Below are 18,067 nucleotides of genomic sequence, written 5' to 3'. Positions count from 1 at the left end.
CCAAGAAGATGCATCCCCCACCTTGCAAGTGTGCCATTTTATTATTTGTTTTCAAGTGTCTTGTAATAACTGCCAATGTTTCAGCTCTACATACAGCCTCTTCTCTCCAGGCCCCTCACAAAGCCTGTGCATTTCCTTATATTTTAGTTGCTTGGACAGTATTCCTAAACTGCAAGTGGCTCTGCTGAAAGCCTTTGTTTTGGTAGACAATTGATTTGGTTTTGTTCACCCTTGTGTACAGCAGAGACTGCAGGTTACTTGGATAACGCTTGTTCCTATTTAGCAACCGTATTAATACTTACTCCCTCTAGATTATATACCTTGTGGGGCAAAGGGGAACTCTCTGGCATGCAGACCAGCCCCATAGTGGGCTGTGAAACAGAACACCTTCCGGGTTTTGCTGGGTGAACGGGCCATTTTTATAAGGACAGTAGGTAAAGATAAACAGCTGCAAGACTAAACTCCTGAGTATTCACTTTCAGTTTATGAACCAATCACTCCACTTTGGCCTTTCACCTATGGATACAAACGGAAGGATCTTAGTTTAAATTTGGCAGATTCTGCTTGTGTTAAAAGAATAGCTGTGCACACTGAACTAGCCTGCTACTTAATGTAAGTGGCAGTTTCTGCTCTGAAAAGGAGCAGTATTATGTAAGACTGCTGCTACTCAAAAGGAAAAGAAAGATTTCTTCCCTCAACACCACAGCTGACAGAAATGTCCCTTCTAGGACAGGGATAACCATTTTGCTGTTTATCATTTATCTGTAGACAAGAGAGCCAATACTTCCAGTGCCGTTTTAAAGATCATAGTAATTTGAAAACCAATGTGATCGAGTTTAATGCAATCAGTGATTACTTTCCTTTGAATGTTTCTGATGAATTTGTGTACTTGATGTTACATAACAGAACTATTGCTCTCTTCCTCCAGTCATTTAAAAATTGCATTCACAAAGGAAAACCCACAAGACAGCAACACACAGCAAGATCCTCTTTCCTCTTGATTTAAGCCCCACACCTACAAATCTCCCCTTCCCACCAAAACTTCTCTAGAGAGAGCAACACTGGAGAGTCCATTTTAAAAAGGTAAAAGGCATCTTGTCAAGTGTTTATCGTAATTTATGTGATGGCAATTTCAACAAAACAAGAAACTCTGAAAGCATTCAAATGGGCAAGGTAAGCCTTATGACAAGTCAGGAACTGGCTGAAAAACACCACAATATTTCATCCAATTTCAGCCAACAAAAACCCTCAGATTCAGAGTCCAGATAGTGAGTTTGGGTTCAGAAGGCCCCATATGACAGTTAGCACATCAACCAACTGAATTCACCTCTCCTCCATAGCTTCTCTCTCTTCTATCCTTCACTCCAAGCATCATTGGATGTATGTATTTAAACAGGGAGGGGAGGGAAGCCAGCTTAATAGAGCTTTTAAATTATTAAGCCAGTTTCAGTTTTTGGTAGAAAATTTGCCTCGAGGCTAACAACCTGTATGCCTGGGTTTCAGTTCAGTGTAATTTGAAACTGCCAAGCTATTTCCACCTTGCTGAGAAAAGGCTGTGTTACCAATGCAAAGTACAAAACCCAACACAGTAATACTGAGCAGCAAGACTGAAAAATAACCTATTGAGCATAAATAAAGCCCCTCATACGCCCGGGATCATTATTCTGCAAGTGTTTTTTGAAGGAAGGAATAATGGTCTGGTTGTGGGGAATGCCCCTTTTAGCGAGGGCACAGGACGGTTTCTGCACAAATTAGTTCAGAAGGAACTTTTGCGCTCCTGACTTTTGTTTCAGGTTTCTCGGTCTTTGCAGGCAGCCAGCGTCTGCTCCACCAGTCGCAGGCAGTGAGCTGTGAAGTCACAGCTATTACTTGCTCCAGAATGGTTCTGGGCACTGGCTAGTCAGGGGGGAAGCAGGAGACAAGTGCTGCTTTAGATTGTATGGGTTTGTAGTTCACCCGTACCTGCATTACATTTTATAGCCAAATCAGTATAAAACATTTTTATTCAACATTACAAATAATAAAGATCTCAAATAGACGGGCTGCTTCTAAAAAGTCTTTTAGCCAGAACATGGCAACAACCTCTCCCTACAAAGCCATCCACAGCAATCATCATAAGCCACTGCTTTCACCCTTGCAAACCTGATTTGGACCAAAGGCAATTTACAGGATGGATTAAAAATCAAATGTAAAAAAAAAAAATGATTTTTTTAAACAATTAAAAAACAAATAAGCCTACTTACAATTAAATTTCAAATTGACCTAAGGGCCTAAAAACTTCTTATAATCTATTAAAGTCATTTAAACTAAATACAATAATTTTAAGCAGTCCATGTTTGTTGCCAAATTTTAAAGGAAGGCAAACCACTGAACTGTTGGAAGTCACTTGCTAAGCTCCTAGAACCAGAGTTTATAGAAGTATTAAACCAGCTTTTGGACAGCCTTAGCCTCTTCTGCAGGTGCAGAGAGAATATGCTCTTCAATTCAGTTCATTCAAAGTTAAGAAACCAACTGGGAGCTGAAAAGGAGAGAACTTGTTCACCTCATCCCATCTAAATAAAAACCAGGTGTGAGAGGATGAGCTCTACTAGTTCTAAAAATCGTGAAGAACATGGTGACCAGAAACAATCAGTTCAATGGGTTAGCTACAAACAACATTTTTGGTGTTTAATAAATCAGTTAGCTTTAAATGCAAAATATTCTATTTTTTTTAAATATATACAGCATTTAATTTTTTACATTAAATAAAACTACCCAACAAGTGCATTTTTAATTGAATTTAAATTACCATTCAAGTAGAACTTGACAAAAATCACAAGTAAAATATTAATCTGGTAAATAAGGAATGCATTTGCCATTTTCTGACATAATAAAAAAATGTAAAGATTAAGAATCTGAACAAATGCAACTTACATAGTTTAACTGCTTAAATAAGTAAGTGTGTACACACAAACCCCTCCTGGTTAGCAAAAAGTAGTAACAAACAGTGCAAAGGCTATATTTAGTTGCAAATCAACATGTTTTAATAGTTACAAACTAATGAGAATTGGTCCTTTAGGAAAAGAACTAAAAAAGTACAAATGTAAAACATGATTAAAATAGCTGATTTACTTGCTGATTTATATCATGATTGAAGTCAGTGATTTAAATTGCTTTGATGTAAATTAATCCACCTCATCAATTTACAAAACTAGATTATGAACTGGGCACTGGGAGCAGGAGGGGTTGATAGGGGTGGGGTCCCGGGGAGTGATTGGGGCGGGAGGTCCCGGGAGGGAGCGGTTAGGGGACAAGGAGCGGGGTGTGTATGGGGGAGGGGTCAGGGAGTCTGAGGGGGGCAGTCAAGGGGCAGGAAGTGTGAGGGGGCGGATAGGGGGCAGGGGACAGGCTGTTTGGGGAGGCACAGCCTTCCCTACCTGGTCCTCCATACAGATTTGCAACCCCAATGTGGCCCTCGGGCCAAAAAGTTTGCCCATCCCGATGTAGGCAGTGATGTAGGTTCTAATCTCTTATTAGGGCCTCGAGGAACTACCAAAATACAACCCATGCAGAACACACAAGAACAAACCCCTCATTTATGGACTTAGTCCTGCCTTGAGTGCAGGGGGAGAGGACAAGATGACCTATTCAGTTCCCTTCCAGTCCTACACTTCTATGATAAGATAATGCTGCCCCAGTGCAACACAGGGTGTGCACCGGGGGTAGCGCATCTACTGCTGCCCCAGTGGGAAAAACAAAACCCCAAAACTCAGACAAAAAGTGTTAGGCTATGTCAATTGAGTTTCTCTCACTCATCGCCTCCCTTCACCACTCCTCTGCCCCTCAAGTCCCCACCCATTTGTAGCAGTTAAGACAACCTGCAGGTGTGTTGCATCCCTTGCAAATGGCTCTAAGGCAATAAAGAGCCACACAACCCATCACTGCTGTCCCAAAAAATAAGCCTCTATTAAATTCAGCATTATTCAAAGCCACTGGTGTGCTTCAACCAGGCTGCCTTCAACACACCCGTGGCCCCATCCATACAAGCCTATGTTTAAATGTGACCTGACAATGGGGAGGGGGGAAAAAAAAACAGGCCTGTGCCTTGGAATACTATGGATGACATCACAAGTACAAGGAAGCAAAAGCTGAATGACAGGGGAAGTGATGTTTATCCAGGCTGTTTAAAGCCTAGGCTTGTGTTACCACTTATCTAAGAAAAGCACTCGGGAGAAAACATTCTTTCCCTTGGGGATTCAACACCCCTTCAGCACAAATTAAGGGCTGAACGCAACCGTGCATCAGAAGCAGAATCCTCCAGATAAAACAGGGAAGAACCAGATCTGACATTCCTGGTATTCGTACAGTTAAAAATAACCAGCAGGAAAAACAAACCCACCCATTTCAGGCTGTCTTTTTTTTTTTTTCCTGTTCTGTATTGTATAAAAAGGGCACAAGCCCAATTTCTCTCCCCTTTGCAGGTCAGACTTTAGAAGTGACATGAAATCTTAATTCAAACCCACTGAACACATTGCAGTTTCTCTGCAAGGCAGATGAATGCTTTTAATGAGAAAATATATAAGACCCAGCGCCAAACTGCAGTAAATCCACTTAAAATTTCCTTTATAAAGCCCTCTATCACACAAAATGCTTCTCTCCGAAGAAGGCAGCATTGCAATAAAGCTGCCAGGCAGTATTTTATGGTTTCCAGAGATTTCCAGCACACCATAATCCCTTGGTGGGAAACCTCCCAAAAGCTAAACAGATCCCAAGCATTTTACAATAATACAGTTCACATATCTGGGCACTTCAGGGCCCATCTACACCATAGAAAAACTGTGTGCCATGGAGAGCAGAGGTGTTGTGATCTGACTGGTCACTGCCAATGGGCAAAGAACACATAGGTTTAACACCATGTAGGGGAACCTAGGTCAACCGCAGCTAAAACACTCATTCATCAAGGCTACCATACCCTGTTCAGCACATGCTGGCAATAAAGTCATCATGGCTGCCCTAAGCAATGGCAGAGAATCATGCACCACAAAATACATTTTGTTAGCGTAAACAGACCCCAAGTCTAATTTAGCGAATACATTTTCCTGGTTGAATCAGAGTGTTGTTGCATTTTCTAGGCGAGAGCTAAGGAGCAGAGTAAATGGGGCACAATGCAAATGTTTTCAAGCATGTGCCCATTTTCCATGAAATCCCAGAATTGTTTTTCCAAGATCCATACCCCCACACCCCGTTTATATGTAAAGTTCCATGCACATGTGGCACTTGTGGGTTTTTAATTATTAAATTCTGCCAAGTGCCCTGAGCACATTGCAGGATTGGAGCCAGATTGGCCAGTACTTGATGAATGATTTAAAAGACTGCAAAGTGAAATTTTACTTTTTAATTCTCCTCCCCAACCCCTCTGCTCTCCAGTAACAACACTAAGTTAAACACAAAGGTCCATCTATACAACAGCCTACCTATGACCTTAGAGAAACAGTAGATCCCCAAATGCATGGGTTCTTGGACCAGCTCTGCAAGAGCACACGGCATGAATGAACTGGCAGTGGCTCCAGTAAAGAGTCACTACAATGCCATCAGATGCCACACTAACATGCTCTACATCAAAGGGGTGTCTTTTCAACTGGTGGGTGGCCCCTTACCCATAAGCATCCACCTCTGAATTAGTTACCCCTTGCATTGCCTGGTATCAACTAAGAGTGTCTCAACTAGGTTAGCCTCTTCGCCTGCTACACTTCATCCCCACCACTACCTGAAGGGTGCACACACCAAGAAGAAAGGGAGGATGGTCTTGTGGTTAAGGCACTAGATAGGTGATCTGAGTTTGGCTCCCAGTTTTATTATATGCTTCCTGTGATATTGGGCAAGTCATTTAATCTTTCTGTGCCAAAGTCCCCCGCTAAAAAAATAGGGCTAATACTATTAATTCTCCCGCACCCATTGTCATGTCTACTTGGATTACAAACTCTCCAAGGCAGGGACTCTTTCTTACACTATGGGCTTGTACAATCTTGATTGGGACATCTAGGTGCTACAGTAATACAAAACATAGTTCAGAAGGGAGAGGAATGGTTTGGGGGTGATAAGGAACTAGGAACAATGGGAACAACTGAAAATTTAGGCAGAAGATCCAGAAAAGGTATTTTACCCAAGAGGTCTAGTAGAGAGCTTTTCAAAGAGAAAGGTACCCCTTGATGGAGACACTTAACATTAGACTGGGCAAGGCACTAGAGATTATAGAATCAGAAGTATAGGACTGGAAGGGACATGGAGAGGTCGAGTCCAGTTCCCTGCACTCAAGGCAGGCCTACGTAATAACTTGACCATTCCTGACAGGTGTTTATCTAAATCTGTTCTTAAAATCCTCCAATGATGGAGATTCCACAATCTCCTTAGGCAATTTATTCCAGTGCTTAACTACCCAGACAATTAGGAAGTTTTTCCTATTGTCCAGTCTAAACCTCCATTGCTGCAATTTAAGTCTATTACTTAATGTCCTATCCTCAGAGGTTAGCAAGAATCATTTTTCACCCTCCTCCTTGTAACAACCTTTCATGTACTTGAAAACTTATGTCTTAAGTCTTCTCTTCTCCAAACTAAACAAACCCAATTTTTTCCAATCTTGCTTCACAGGTCATGTTTCCTAGACCTTTAATCATTTCTGTTGCTCTCCTCTAGACTTTTTCCAGGGGGAAAATCCTGCAATGGCTGGAGGCACTAACTAGATGACCCCATTGATCAAATGGGGGGGTGGGGGGAGAAGAGAGAATCTATTTTCTGGCTAAAGAGGGATTCTTCACATGAGAGGGACCCATGTTACCACTGAGCCAGTTTGTCAAACTAAAAGCTCTAGTATTGGCTTGATTTTCTGAGGTGCTGAAAGGCCACAATTCCTACGGACTTCAATGGAATCTGCAGGTGCTGAGTACTTCCGATACTTCAGACTGCTACAGCGCAGAGGGAAGTGTTTAGGAGCCCGAGAAAGAGTTTTCCTTTTGAGGACGCCAAGAGCTAGGGTCTCTCTCTCTCTCGTTGCTTCAATTTGGGTGCTACATCAAGGAACAGAGTTCAACGTTATTTCTGTAGTGCCAAGAGCATCGATGGCAAGGTGACTGCCTGAGAGCTCCTCCAAAGCAGACAACACATACATTGGGGGTGGGGAGAAATGGTGAAGTACAATGTGCATCTTTTGAGTTGGTTCCATGGCTTCTGTTACCTTTGTTGGTTATACATATTTCATTATTTGATAATAGAGGTCGTTATAAAGCCTGCTAAACAAATAAACAAGAAGTGTGGGGGGAGGGGGGAATTTTGCAAAGCCTTCCCCATTAGCTCTGGTCCCACTAAAGGAGCAATACTATTACAATGCATTGTAACAGTGAAACACCCACGGACTGCGACGGGAGCACAGCTAGGCCCATTTGGCAGGCTCTCGAAAATCCCACCTTTCCATTTTCAGGAAGATTGTAAAGGAAGAGGATGGCGTAGTGGTGCAACCGGTAGTGTTTCCTCAATGTAGAGAGCAGGACTGGAAGACTCCAAGATGAGAATGGGAGCGGTTACTTCAATAGCTTGGCACAGCAAAGACAGGGTAGCAAAGAAACGAAGCCAGGGAGGAGCTGACTTGTGCAAGGCGGCAGTACTCAAATTTGATGCTGAAAGGGATTCGGCTATTTTAAGGCTGGAAGGGACAATTATAGTCTGATCTGCATAATGTAGAACCTCATCCAATCGCTGCTGGTTTAAGCCCATAAATTGCTGTTTGAGCTATCGCATCTTTTTTGGAATGACATCCAATCCTGAATTCAAGAGCTCAAGTGATGGAGTATCTACCACACATCTAGGTAAGGGGAAGATGCTGAAGGGATTCAAAGAGCCAGGCAAGATAGGGCTATTTGCGCTTGCATTTTGGATGGATTGAAGGGGTGGGAGGGTGTCTAAGCAAGAGCCAAGGGCCCAGACAAGAAGGGGATTACAGTAGTCAATGTTGGAGGATTCTGACTCATCACATGAGATATTTTGGACAGTTAGTAGAACAGCCCCCTGTAAAGTCCCCCTTGCTTATAAGGACATATCTGTTGTAACTGGATGCGAGACAGGTCTTCCTACTGTGGATATTTGCAAGGCACAGATTGTGATGGGGTACAGCAGGTAAACAGTGTTATTTATACAACACAAGATTAGGAAGTCTTTTGTGCAGCTATGTTCATTATCAGATTATACACACATGCTGTTTTTATTTGTCTAGTTATGTTAAAGGCTCTTTGCCAACCTCAATAAACACGCAGTATTAGGCAAATCACATCTTGTTACATGCCTATTGACAGTCACTTCTGTGGGGTAAAACCTTGTTGGCCATAACCAGATATTCACATCCACTGCTACAGCTGTAATTTCAGAAGCAAACATACTTAGCACTCACAAAGCACCTTGCACCCAAGGATCTCAAAAAACTCTTTGCAAATGCAGCATGACAGCCTAGAAACAGGGACTAAAGCCCAGCGATAAACTCGCTAGCCCACACACAGTGTCAGAGTCAGGAGTGGGGCAGAGGTCTCCTTCTCCCCCTCCCCCCCCCCCCCAAAAAGTCTCCTGTTCTAAACCTATCAAGAAGGGGCTATCCCTGGGGAGAGGGAGGAGTGGGTTGGGGCTAGCTTGCTCTTCCCATCTTGCTAAATGAAATGTGGGGGAGGGAAGATCCTGGCTGGATTCTGGGCATGGAAAGGATTGAGTACTATCAGCTGTCTATTCATCTTCCCTCATTTTCTGGTGGTGACAGAGTCCAGGCCAGACTGACAGTGCTTCAAGCAATTCCAAGAAATGGTACTTTTATAAAAAAAAGATTCATGAACCCAAGTTCCTCAAATCATTCAGCAATTCCTGGGATGGTTCACATCTTTCTGTGCCCCTGCTATTGTTGCTGGCATTCAGTTTTAGAAGGGAGTAGGTAATTTACCTCCTTCCAGGGGCCTGAGCTATGACTGACCTACTGTCCATGCACTTGGAGCATTGCATGATGTCAGACAGGGTCAGTTTATTCTTGGCTGGATGCACAACACAACTCGTGGAACAGTTTTGAATAGATCTGTATTTATTTATTTATTTATTTATTTAAACAGAAGCAGCCAGTAGGATAGCGAAAATCTGGATCTCCGAGTTTTGCTTTCCAAACCTAGACATTCAGTTAACACACCAAGTTGGTACTCCAGCAGATGCTGTCTAAGCCTTTAAATCGCACACTAATTGCACTAATTGAGCTAACAGTCTCTGTTTCGTCTCCCTACCCTGAGTCAACCAGCGTCTTCTGGTACTGCTGTAGAGATCCAAGCTGTTGGCTTTAGTGTTATTTTGTCAGCCATTAAACGATTCATCAGAGTCATTAATTGATTTATTACTGCTGCCTGCGAGTATAGCTTTGCAAATAAAGAATGATGTAGGTCAGAACGCAATAGAATTTGGACAAAACACCACAGCTAGGAGCTGGATACTTGAATTATCTGTAGGAGAGCACTCACGCAGGCCCCCTGACACCAGGGTACAAAAAAAGACGATGTGCTGCTTGGCGGTGTTGCCAGAAGCCCTGCTAACTGAAACAGCCTATCAGCAGGGGGAAGCTGTGGTACTAAACACCAGCCTTCCAGTGCACGAGGAAGCCATTCAGGCTGTCACCACAGCCAAAAGCTAATAATCATGCACTCCTGTAATGCAATCCCCTGTACCTGGCAGCAGAACTAGAGACACAACAGAAAGGATGTGAAAGTAACTGAAGTGTTGGAGGTACAGGATACCCAAATTGGGCTTCAGCCAGACTGAAATTATTCAATGCCACGGCAGCCTTAAAACCCTCACTCTTCGAGACGTACGTTTCTCTAGCGTTTTCACAGTCCACTAATTTGTTGTGGAGATGGAAAATAATCAACTGCCTCTATCCCCTTTCAATAGCGAACAGGACTCCTCATCCCCGCCCATTATGCTCTATGGAGCGGAATTTTCCCTGGCTGAGATGCACAAAGTAGACCTGCATCTACAATCAGACCCTTGTAAATCTCAAGTCCAGGGTGCATTAGCAGCCAAAGGAATCCCTGTACGAGGTTTGGGCATCACCTCGCACACATGCCAGACGCAGTCCATATGCAGTATGGATGTGTCTACAGCATATAACTGGCAGCCTGTGTAGATTTTGTCCAGTAACACAGGAAGCATAGAGAGGAAAAAAGGTTTTCCTGTAGTGGAGCATAATCATACTCAATGTATTAAATTCATACGCAATGCAAGAGAGTCTGACGCGCAAGGGCATAATGGTTTTAAGTCAAAATATATGTAGCACTTAAAGAGCGATTAAAAACAAGGCTGTTTTCCTAAACTAATCTTTAATATGAAATCCACATTACCCGACTATGTTAATTGCATTCAAGGGGGCGCACACACACACACACACACACACACACACACACACGTAACTATTGACCTAAGCCTTCTGTAGCATGTGTCGCAATTATAAGAGAAATATCCTCACACGGCTCAGTGCCTTTTGGTGAAGGATCTGGAGCATGTCATTCCAGCAGAAGGTAGTGATGTAATCTCCACAGGAATAGTTATTCTGCTCTTGTATCTCACACCTCACTAGTGGTGCAATTTACACATCCGCAGACAAGGCCCAGGGCCCACTACGTGGAAGACAAACAGCAATTTACTTTCCAAGTCCAGATTAACTATGAAAACAATTTGCCTCTGTTTAGGCGGAAGCCCTGTGTGCTGGAAAGTGTCCAGTAAAGAGGGCTGTCACACAAGGACTAACCTCTAAATGAGACAGAGCCTTTCTGCATGCTGCATTCTAGCTGCAGCTTGAAAACACTCAGGCCTTGTCTACACTACGAGAGTAGTTCGATTTTACTTAAATCGAATATTTGGAATCGATATTGCAAAGTCGAACGTGTGTGTCCACACTAAGGACAGTAATTCGACTTTGTGAGTCCACACTAACGGGGAAAGCGTCGACATTGGAAGCGGTGCACTGAGGGCAGCTATCCCACAGTTCCCGGAGTCCCCGCCGCCCATTGGAATTCTGGGTGGAGCCGCAAATGCCTTCTGGGTAAAAAAAAAGGGGCCAGGGTGCTTTTGGGTAACTGTCGTCATCCGTCCATCACTCCCGCCCTCCCTCCCTGAAAGCGCCGGCGGGAAATCATTTCGCGCACTTTTCCAGTCATTGACAGCGCGGACGCCACAGCACTGTGAGCATGGAGCCCGCTGCAACCATCGCTGCAGTTGTGGCCGCTCTCAACGCCTCGCAGCTTATCATACAGGTTGCCCTGAGGCAGATGCAGAAAAGTCAGGCGAGGAGGCTACGTCAACGCGGTGATGGCCTGAAGTCTGAGAGTAGCACAGACCTCTCAGAAAGCAGGGGACCCAGCGCCGAGGACATCACGGTGGCAATGGGTCATGTTGATGCTGTGAAACGGCGATTCTGGGCACGGGAAACAAGCACTGAGTGGTGGGACCGCATAGTGCTGCAGGTCTGGGATGAATCACAGTGGCTGCGAAACTTCCGCATGCGGAAGGGAACTTTCCTTGAACTTTGTGAGTTGCTGTCCCCTGCCCTGAAGCGCAATGACACCCGGATGCGAGCAGCCCTGACTGTCCAGAAGCGAGTGGCCATAGCCCTCTGGAAGCTTGCAACGCCTGACAGCTACCGGTCAGTCGCGAGCCAGTTTGGGGTGGGCAAATCTACCGTGGGGGTTGTTGTGATGCAAGTAGCCAAGGCAATCGTTGATGTACTGCTGCCAAAGGTAGTGACCCTGGGAAACTTGGAGGCGATCATAGATGGCTTCGCAGCGATGGGATTCCCAAACTGCGGTGGGGCCATAGATGGAACTCACATCCCTATCCTGGCACCGGACCACCAGGCCAGCCAGTACATTAACAGAAAGGGCTACTTTTCCATGGTGCTGCAAGCACTGGTGGACCACAGGGGACGTTTTACCAACATCAATGTCGGATGGCCGGGCAAGGTTCATGACGCTCGTGTTTTCAGGAACTCTGGTCTGTTTAGACGGCTGCAGCAAGGTATTTACTTCCCGGACCACAAAATAACTGTTGGGGATGTGGAGATGCCTATAGTGATCCTCGGGGACCCAGCCTACCCGCTAATGCCCTGGCTCATGAAGCCCTATACAGGTGCCCTGGACACTGAAAAAGAACTCTTCAACTACCGGCTGAGCAAGTGCAGAATGGTGGTGGAGTGTGCTTTTGGACGTCTCAAGGGGAGATGGAGAAGCTTGCTGACTCGCTGTGATCTCAGCGAAACCAATATCCCCATTGTTATAGCAGCTTGCTGTGTGCTCCACAATCTCTGTGAGAGCAAGGGGGAGACCTTTATGGCGGGGTGGGAGGTTGAGGAAATTAGCCTGGCTGCTGATTACTCACAGCCAGACAGCCGGGCGATTAGAAGAGACCAGCGGGAAGCGCTGTGCATCCGGGAGGCTTTGAAAGCAAAGTTCCTGAGTGAGCAGGGTAACCTGTGACTTTCTAATTTTGTGTACAGAGAAGCCTTCACCCCACTTCCAACACACGTTTCAAAATAAAAATAGTTCTACTTTGTTAAAGCACACCGTTTTCTTTAATACTGTTTTCGCGGGAATTTTTTAAAACTGGGACGCAGACTGTGGTGCGGAGCGGGTGTAGTGTAGTCGCGCGAATGCAGCTTCTCAACTCAAGGACTGACAGGCTCCGCTGCGGTGGGATGGTTCTTTCAACGGAGCCTGTCACCCCTCCTGATACGGACTGTGTGTATGGGGGGTCTATGTGAGTTTGTGGCAGGGGGGGGGACGGTTACAGATCCCCTGCTGTGTGGCTCTGTGATCCTGCCTAAGGACCGCCGCTTAAGATCTCTAACTGCCCTCCCCTGACACAAAGTCACAGAGCAACCCACCCCCCACCACATAACATGAAAAGAACCTCCCAGACTAACCAGGGTAAGTAGTCACTGCATCACTGCACTATGTATGTGCCCTGCTGCTGTGCCTGCCCCCGACTATGTACCCTGCCAAAGGTGACTGTCCTGTCCAATTACCAACCCCCTTTCCCCCCCCCCTCCAAAAGAACATGATGGAAACAGTAGTTAACAGAAACATATTTTTTATTATCAACTACACATGGGACTGGGAAGTGAAACTTGGACGGGGGCTTGTGTCAGGCGGGAAGGAAAGAACTTGTCAAACTTTGGGGAATGAGAGCCTTCTGCTGCTCGAGCTCTCTGCAGGGGTGGAGTGAGAGTTAGCAGGGACTCTGCCGCCTCTCCTTCTGTGCACTTTGGGTGAAGGGAGTATGGGACTTGGTGGCGGGGGAGGGCGGTTAGAGATGGACTGCAGCGGGGCTCTGTCCTCCTGCCTCCGTTCCTGCAGAACATCCACAAGGCGCCGGAGCGTGTCCGTTTGCTCCCTCAGTAGTCCAAGCAGGGTTTGAGTCGCCTGCTGGTCTTCCTGACGCCACCTCTCCTCCCGATCCATGTTGGCTTGGTGCATTTGGGACAAGTTCTCCCGCCACTGGGTCTGCTGTGCTGCCTGGGCTCGGGAGCAGGCTATAAGCTCTGAGAACATGTCCTCCCGTGTCCTCTTCTTCTTATGCCTAATCCTCCCTAGCCTCTGGGAGTGTGATGACAGGCTAGGTTGTGAGACAGTCGCAGATGGGGCTGTGGGAATGGGAAAAAGGGAGTGAATTCCTCAGAAAGATAAATGTAGTTGTGAACAAAGAACATAGTCTTTCTCTGTGAACAGGACCATGCACAGCACCTATCACATGCGCACTCAGCACAAGGTCGAATTCTCGGCCTTCGCATTCAGTGTCTGGGGTTTTGCAGAGCACTTTCGAGAACCCTGTCAGGACAACGGAATTGCTCTTGCACGCAGACATGGTAAGCCGTAGATTCGTGGCAGCTTAAAACTTCAATATTAGCAATGGCCTCATTTCACATTGAAATCAATGTCGGTCCCTGCTGCCAGCAATCCGGCAAGCAGGAAGTCTGCTCCTGTCCCACACCCTCGCGGCTGTCCCCGGGAACGATCCCTTTCGGCTGACCCTCTCCCGCCTCCACCGCGTGGCTGCAAACCAGCGGTTACAGTTCTGTAAAGGAACGGTAAAGCAGTCCCAACACTAACATTCCCCTACCTCATTCAAAGCAGGTCATCATGAGCGACATCACCCTCATGAGGATCTCTGAGAGCGACAGACAGAGAATGCTCCGGGAAAGCCTTCAAAGACCAGGGCCGTATGCCGCCATGCTGTGCCAAGCAATGATTCCGGAGTACTTGCTAGTCTCGTGGCGCGGCAACGTGTCCTACTACGGAGGACCCAATAAGGCCGCTCTCCCCAAGAACCTAATGCAGCGGATTTCAAATTACCTGCAGGAGAGCTTCCTTGAGATGTCCCAGGAGGATTTCTGCTCCATCCCCGGACATATAGACCGCATCTTACTGTAGCTGCAGTAGCAGGGACTAAACAGTAGAGCGGCTTGGGCAGGACAATCATGCAAAACCGGACATTGCTAGATTTTTTTCAAATAGTTGCACTGCCCATGACTGAACCGTTAAGTTAATCAAAGTAATCATGAGAAACCCATTTTTTAAATTGTTAATAATCATGTTCTGTTACAAATAAATGTTTAGATGTTTACAACACTTACTGGATGATCCTTCACCAGATTCTGTGTCCGGGGTAACGGCTGGGGAGGGTTGGTAGGGGATCTCTGTAAGGGTGATGAAGAGATCCTGGCTGTCGGGGAAATCAGCGTTGTGAGCGCTGTCGACTGCCTCGTCCTCCTCATCTCCTTCCTCATCTTCCCCGTCTGCTAACATGTCCGAGGATCCGGCCGTGGACACTATCCCATCCTCAGAGTCCACAGTCAGTGGTGGGGTAGTGGTGGCGGCCGCACCGAGGATGGAATGCAGTGCCTCGTAGAAACGGGATGTCTGGGGATGGGATCCGGAGCGTCCGTTTGCCTCTTTGGTCTTCTGGTAGCCTTGCCTCAGCTCCTTGATTTTCACGCGGCACTGCGTTACATCCCGGCTGTATCCTCTCTCTGCCATGTCTTTAGAGATCTTCTCATAGATCTTTGCATTCCGTCTTTTGGATCGCAGCTCGGAAAGCACGGACTCATCGCCCCACACAGCGATGAGATCCAAGACTTCCCGATCAGTCCATGCTGGGGCCCTCTTTCTATTCTGAGATTGCACTGCCATCAGTGCTGGAGAGCTCTGCATCGTTGCCAGTGCTGCTGAGCTCGCCACGATGTCCAGACAGGAAATGAGATTCAAACTGGCCAGACAGGAAAAGGAATTCAAATTCAAATTTTCCCGGGGCTTTTCCTGTGTGGCAGTTCAGAACATCCGAGCTCTTACTGCTGTCCAGAGCGTCAACAGAGTGGTGCACTGTGGGATAGCTCCTGGAGCTATTAGCGTCGATTTCCATCCACACCTAGCCTAATTCGACATGGCCATGTCGAATTTAGCGCTACTCCCCTCGTCGGGGAGGAGTACAGAAGTCGAATTAAAGAGACCTCTATGTCGAACTAAATACTTTCGCGGTGTGGACGGGTGCAGGGTTAATTCGATGTAACGGCGCTAACTTCGACATAAACGCCTAGTGTAGACCAGGCCTTAGTGTGGTACTTTAACCACATAGGGGGAAACCGGAGCTCAAATGCCACAATTCACTACTTCACGCTACTGTGTAATGGAGGACCAAGGAGTCTCCTCGTGTTGGTTATTACTAGCAATGTTGGGGGGGGGGGCAGAAGACTTTGGAAGAGGAAAGGGCATTTTGCTGGGCATCCCGTTTGACACCACTTCACCACCCTTCTAGTTGGAGGCCTGGACAGGACGTGAGATTTTCAGCACCACTGTTGAGTCAGAATTTAAGGCAAGAAGCGACCACCAGATCATCTAGCCTAACCCCCTGCATATCACTGGCCACCAGCGCCACCCACCTCCCACACATTAAACACCAAAAATAAAATATTACAGCTCACAGGAGACTAAACTACAGAAGCTCGCTCTCCTTCATCATCCACCTTACCAGCACTATCAGCTCCTACAGACATGGAGCAGACCAGGACCCGAAATCAAAATCCCTGTGTTGAACTGATCCCCTTTCTAAAATGCCACAGCCACACAGCCTACCCAAAAGCTATCAAAAAGCATGTTAGGCACACTCAGTTACCGCATCTAATGAGCTCTATTTAAAATGTGGGGTAGAGTTTAAAGTGTGGTTATATACTATAAAAAGCAACTTTGTAAAAGTGGCAGCATCATGGGGCTCCAGGTTTATTGCCTAGCTACGACTCCTTCACAGGTGTGCCCACTTTTCAAGTAAAAAGGTGTTTTCTTCTAACTACCAGCTTTGTAGACTCAACCCAAGATCGGTGAGTCAATCTGCCTTCTCAAGCATTGCCATCGGGATAAAAGTTTCCGCAGGCCAAGTTCTGCCCTTGGTTACACACACAGAACCCCCCACTGCCTTCAATAAGATTGCTCAGGAGTAGCTGATTGGAACGGTTGATACACAACAAGAGAAGTAATAGAGTCCTGCTCACTTTCTTAGCTGCAGAGGCTCTGCAGGGCTACCAGGAGTAAAAAGCAGGAAAAACCTATTCCGGTCACTGAAGTCAGCAGATACGCAAGTATGCACAAGTGGCAGATCTGTGGAGCAGCGCAGTGGCATTTTTCCAGACTCACTTTTCAGAGCACATACACACTAAGTAAAATACACTCCCCTGCCTGCCTAGACGCATCCGTCTCTTGATTGTAAGCCTCTTCGGGCAGGGTCCATCTTTTAGTTCTGTTTGTACATAAGTAGGCCCCTCAGTGCTACAGTAATACAAATAATAAAAGTTAGTGGAAGCACTCAGTTGACTAACGATTAACAAACTACAATACATTCGCTTCCCTCAGACCCAACATCCAAAAGGAGATACTAGTTTTAAGTGAGGAAGCCAAGTAACTTGCGCAGATCCTGGAGTCCGATCATAACTCCGAGGCATGGGGCACAGTGCATTTCGGGCTCAGACTGAAGTGAAAAGGGGGATAATAACAAAGGATCCTTTTAGAGCAGTAAAATAAGCTAGTTCCATTGTCAAATTGCTCACCATTGAAACCCTGCAGCACCTGATAGGTAAGGAAGAGGAAGATTGGTTGTGTGGTTAAGGCATTTGACTGGCACTAAGGAAATCTAGATTCTATTCCTGGCTCTGCCAAAGGCTTCCTGGCTGACATTATGCAGGCTGTTTCATCTCTGTGCCTCTGCTCCTATCTGTAAAATGGGGCTAACACTTCCCTACCTCTTAGGAAAAAAGTTACAAGGATAAACCCCATTCAAGTGTTCGAGGTGCTCCAATACCATGGTTATAGGTGGAAACCTATAAGGAAAGCCCACTTAAAAAAAAATAAAAGCTCAAACTGCCTCAACATTTCTGTGTTTTGTTAAGAGTCAGTAATTGGTCAAGCTGGCAAGAAATAAAGGTTATGAATATTCACCTCCCGACTCTCCACTGAGTGATCCGAGCTTCTGAAAATCAATCAGTTATGACATTCCCAAAGCATACTTCAAATGTGTAAGTCATTATTCACTGGATTCTTAGCCTTTATTATTTCTTTCTACCCAAAGACGATCTATATTAGTGGTTCTCAACCTTCCCAGATGACTGAAGCCTTTCAGGAGTCTGATTTGTCTGGAGTATCCCCAGTTTCACCTCACTTAAAAACGGCTTGCTTACAGCCCACTATTGAAAAATTGCCGACTTTCTCATTTTTACCATAGAATTATAAAATATATCCATTGGAATACAAGTATTGCACTTCCATTTCACTGCAATACCGAGCCTGTTTTCCACTGGTGAGCCTGGTCTGAAGCCCAAGCCCTGCCGTCCGGGGCTGGAGCCCAAAGTCCTGCACGTAACTTAGTTTTGTGGGAGGCCCCAGGCAATTGCCCTGCTTACCACCTCCTAATGCCAGCCCTTCATATGCAACTCCCTAAACCCGTCCCATGACTACCCTCAGGGCTGCAAGCCCCAGGTTGAGAAACA

The 18,067-nt window shown here is 46.0% G+C and overlaps 1 protein-coding gene across 4 annotated transcripts in view; it reads right to left on the bottom strand.

Moving 5' to 3' along the window:
• Positions 1 to 18,067, bottom strand: part of SSBP3 (single stranded DNA binding protein 3) — a 139,329-nt gene that overhangs the window by 39,790 nt on the left and 81,472 nt on the right. The gene's annotated exons all lie outside the window — the stretch shown is intronic.

The sequence above is a fragment of the Trachemys scripta genome, chromosome 8 (genome assembly GCF_013100865.1).
Source record: "Trachemys scripta elegans isolate TJP31775 chromosome 8, CAS_Tse_1.0, whole genome shotgun sequence".
NCBI lineage: Eukaryota > Metazoa > Chordata > Testudines > Emydidae > Trachemys > Trachemys scripta.
Note: the sequence above shows the minus strand (reverse complement) of the source record. Positions and strands in the feature narration are given on the sequence as shown.